Raw genomic sequence first — 5,000 nt, forward strand, 5'->3', positions numbered from 1 at the left:
TCCACCTTCCACCTCCTTCCTTCTTAATTTCCACCTCTCAATCTTCCTCCTTCCACCTCCTTCCCTTCTTAATTTCCACCTCTGAATCTTCCATTTTTCACTTCCTTTCCTTCTTACCCTCCACCTCCCAGTCTATCACCTCCCATCTCCTTCCATTTTTGCCCTCCACCTCTAACCCTCCCACCTCCCCACCTCTACTAGCCTGTATACTGTATTTCCCTGTATTTTTAGCCATAAAGGTACTCACTTGTATGCATCACTGTATAATATGGGAAATAAATTGTCTTATCTTATCTTATCTTCCAGTCAGTCTTTCACCTTCCCACCTCTATTAACCTGTATACTGTATTTCCATTTTTTTTTTTGCCTGTATTGCCATAAAGATCTTACTTGTATGTGTCACTGTAGAAAAATGTGAGAAATAAATCGCTTTATCTTGTCTTAATTTGCCTTTAATCTTCCTTTAGCCTGGAAAAAGTAATAGGTAATTTCTTTTAGCCATACGAGTGTTCAGAGTGTGGCGTGTCATTCATTACGTACTGGTTAACTCCTTCAGTAGCATGACGCGTTTCCATATTCATTCTGCTTACTATTTGGTGATTTTGCACAGCTTCAGAAACTTATGTGTGGGATTGAAATAAAGAAGACTGTGGCCATTCATCTTCTGACCTCCATAGACCCTTCCTAATGTCAATAAAAAGGTCTAATGGTACACAAATCTCAAGGTAACAATGCCTCCCAATACTGAAGGGCTTAAAATAGTGAAGACTGTGGCCATTAATCTTCTGACATCCATAGACCCTTCCTAATGTCAATAAAAAGGTCTAATGCAGGGGTTCTCAACCTTTTTATCGTTAAGAAACCCCTGAGTTATAAGACCATCTACCAGTACCCCCAGTATTGTCACATGGAACATGGAACTCAATATGCAATGGCACTGCAAAGGATTTTATTAGATCAGCCATCTAAGTACTCCTGGAAATCTTCTTATGAACCCCCTGTGGTTTCGCGCTGTCAGGATGGCCACTGTCCATGAGCTAACATCATTAGGTCTCTATGACGCTGAAGACGTCTATGCAGAACGGTTTGGTTGGCAATAGACAATCTCATTATCAGACTTTGATTTCTAAGTTATGAAAATAATCTCATTTACGGGGCTTCATAGGTTCATGGTGTCTTGTAGTCTACTTACTAACCTAGAAGGAAAGAAAATATCATACTAACTTCGAGCTATCAATTGAGGAAGAAGTAATCTTTGTTCCAGGAATAGAGCAAGATGGTATATAAAAAACACAATGCATAGTTATAACCTAACTCTACTATTATAGCGTTTTTTGTCGTAGATACATGTTTAGAAATACTTTACCTATCTTGATATCTCCTTATGTGACAAAAGAATATCCAAAAATATACGATATGCAGTTGACCATCTTTTCTGTGAAATATTACGATATCTGTTGAATCTGGCAACTTCAACGGGAGTTTGGGTCCTCTCCTAGTGTTTCCTTATGATTGGAACATTGATATTTACACGTCATTGTGATCAGGAAATAAAGAAAACTAAGTTTGCTTTTTCTAAGAGCATGAAATAGAAAAATTTATGTTTACAAGTGGCAGTTTATGTATAAGACACGCAAACCTGTGTGCACTCATCCACTCTATCCAGAAGCTTAACTAATTTTCAAAAGTTCCCCAATAGCTACACAACTACCATTGGTCTACTGTTTCTATCCAGTTACCTACAAACACGTACACATTCAAGGCAGCAACATGCAAAGTACACTAAATACTCCGGAGCAAAGCTGCCTCACCTTGTTTCATTAATCAGCTAACTCTTGCACACTTTCACACCAAAGCTATTTTTCATTTACCATCGACGATTTTATATTCGAATCAAAATTAAAACGACGATTGAGAACTTTCGGCCTAAAGATGTTTGAGGGCCGTGACGGCCTTGGGCGCCGCACGGGGGAAGGAGGTGGCCGTCGGGTCCGGCCTGGGGCCCAAGGCAGGGAACTGGCTGCAGGTCCTGCTTTTCCTTGGTGGCCTCAAGCTTCACTACTAGTCGTCCACTTGCAGCGCATCACACTAGGCAAGGGTCGCCATAAGCAAGAGATCAATGTCTACCACTCACCGGATGGTGCCGTGAGGGGCCCTAAAGGGGTGATAAGGGCTCCTTGCATAGAATATGATGGTGAGTGGTGTGTACGGGACCTCTGCTTATAATGACACCGGGCTGAACAACTCGCCATGAACGAGGGCACGCTGTGCGCCATGAGCCAGGCACTGACAGTACCAGTGGTCCTTTACGTTAGGTTAGGTTAGGTTAGGTTAGATTAGGTTAGGTTAGGTTAGGTTAGGTAAAAAGGACTCACTTCATGACAGCGTTTGGGGAGTGGTGTGTGGCGGGTCATTGCTCATGGCGACCTGTGTGAGGCATTGCAAGGTTGCATCGTCACTGCTCTCATAACCACGGGACTGGGGTTGACCCTTTCTGGGTAAAAAGTTTCGTCCCAGTACCTGTGTAGGTAATAATACTTTGGATCGTTTCGCCATCGCCATCGCCGCACCGTTAGCCTCGATAAACGGATCGTTATCCTCAACAAACACATCTGTACCGTGGACACTGGAATCGCAACCTGTCGTGGAATCCCATTGTTAGCGTGGACTCATTTTCCTTCGCGGCTTCAAGCTCACTGATTGTTGTCAACTTGCAGCGCCTCATACTAGGCAAGGCGTCGCCTTAAGCAGGGTGCCGTGTCTACCGTCCATCAGATGATGCCGTGAGGGGCCTTTAAGGGGTGATAAGGGCTCCTTGCATAGAGTCTGGTGGTGAGTGGTGTGTACAGGACCTCTGCTTATAATGACATCGGGCTGAACAACTCGCCATGAACGAGGGCACGCTGTGCGCCATGAGCCAGGCACTGACCGTACCAGTGGTCCTTTACGGGGTGAAAAGGACTCACTGACAGTGTTTGGGGAGTGGAGTGTGGCGGGTTATGCTCATGGCTACCCGTGTGAGGCGCAGTAAGGTGGCAGCGTCACTCTCCTCGCACTCACGGGTCTGGGGTGAACTCTTACGGGGTGAAAGGGTTCGCCCCAGTACCTGTGTAGGCAAGTGAACTTCAATTGCGTCGCAGTGAGGTGGCAGCGCCACTCTCCTCGCACCTAAGGGTGTGGGATGGATCCTTACGGGGTGAAAGGGTTCATCCCAGCACCTGTGTAGGCAAGTGGACTTCAATTGCAGCGCAGGAAGGTGGCAGCGTCACTTTACTCGCACTCAAGGGTGTTGGGTGGATCCTTACGGGGTGAAAGGGTTCGTCCCAGTACCTGTGTAGGCAAGTGGACTTCAATATTGTGTCTTGAAATCGCATCGTGAGGACTGGAACCGCATCGACATCGTGGAAACCCGCATCGTTCCCGTGGAAACTGGAATTGCATCTTGATCGTGGAAACTCGCATTATTATCTTGGAAACTGGAAGGGCATCTTTATCATGGAAAGGCATCGTCATTTTGGAAACTTGCATCGCTATCGAGGAAACTGGAATGCCATTGTTATCTTGGAAACTCGGAGCGCTATCGAGGAATCTGGAATCAAATCTTATCGTACACACTGTTATCGTGGAAGCTCTCGTGATCGTCGTTCGTTTCGTTATCTCTGAATTACTTAATTAGTCTTGGTATTATTATTAGCCTCCGTAATAATAGAGATGTTGGTCATTTTTATCTTATCTCTTTTACTGTATTTTTTTTCAGGGTACAGTTTAGTGTTCTTCAACCTTTTCTAAATTCGTGCACCTTTTCGAGAAGCAAGGAGGACTATAAAAGAAATGCATCAATATTCGTAATTTTCCCTACTTTAAGACTGAAAATCGATAGATAACATTATTGAATATCTACCTGAAGCTACAGTTTTTTAGTCCTAAACAGTCGCTATATAGAGCGAAATGTACTATAACAAAATGCCACATCTCAAACACATTAGGCCCGTGTTCCGTCGGAGTGTAATATATTACTATTGTGAATAAATCGCAATACTTTGATTAATATCAATAGGAGAGGACCCAAACTGTCACAATTTCAGTGTTCGCAGGAGAGAGTCAGTATCGTCTCGCGGTACAGAGTAATCGTCTCTAAACACTGTATTACGATGTATCTATTGATTTGCCAGGGTTTTACTCCTACCAGTATTTTTCTGTTCTTATTCTACCATGGTATTTCTTTATAGTTACTTGAGTTTATACGACTGACATCATAATATAGAGCAAAACATAATTGTCTGGTGTACCAAGATCTTTCATTTCTAGAGACTTAAGACAGCACGGAACCTTAACACACATTTCACCTCGCTTCTGCACAGGTTAATTCTTCTTCTTCTCAACCTTTTAATGTGATGTACCCTCGAAGTCTTTCAGTATTGATCACGTACCCTTACCCACAATGCAGCGTCAGGAAGGGTAACAATAAATGCATGGTTTATTGACTTAGTTTATTAAGTTTAAATTGTGTTATATATGTGGAGCAGACACAATTTTTAATTAATATTAGTATGTTTCTATGAGGTAGTGTCGATAGGAACTGGTACCTCACAGGAGACACTATATGTGACTAACATGCAATGCATTTACCAAAAGGAACTATATCAGACAATTTTCGATCATTATGGCAGTGAACTAGTGTTGCTTGCAGCTAGTTGCAACTTGTAACTAGTAACAGTGATAAATAAGTCACTGTGTGTGTGAATAACATATAAAATAAGAAATCGGAGCAAATATTATAGGTTTGCAAGGTTGTGTGGCAACTGTAATCCAAGAGAGCTTCCTCTCAAGTGATATAACTCCAAGAGTTTCCTTGTTAACGTTGTTAACGTGTCCTGGTTCTAGTGAAGGACACATTGTATACTACAAACGAATTTGCTGCTATTTAAAACTGAAGCATTTTGAGAAACCCGCCACGTACCCCAAAAATTCCTCTCACGTACCCCTGGGGGTACGCGTAC

Source organism: Portunus trituberculatus, chromosome 6, assembly GCF_017591435.1.
Source record: "Portunus trituberculatus isolate SZX2019 chromosome 6, ASM1759143v1, whole genome shotgun sequence".
NCBI classification, from domain to species: Eukaryota; Metazoa; Arthropoda; class Malacostraca; order Decapoda; family Portunidae; genus Portunus; species Portunus trituberculatus.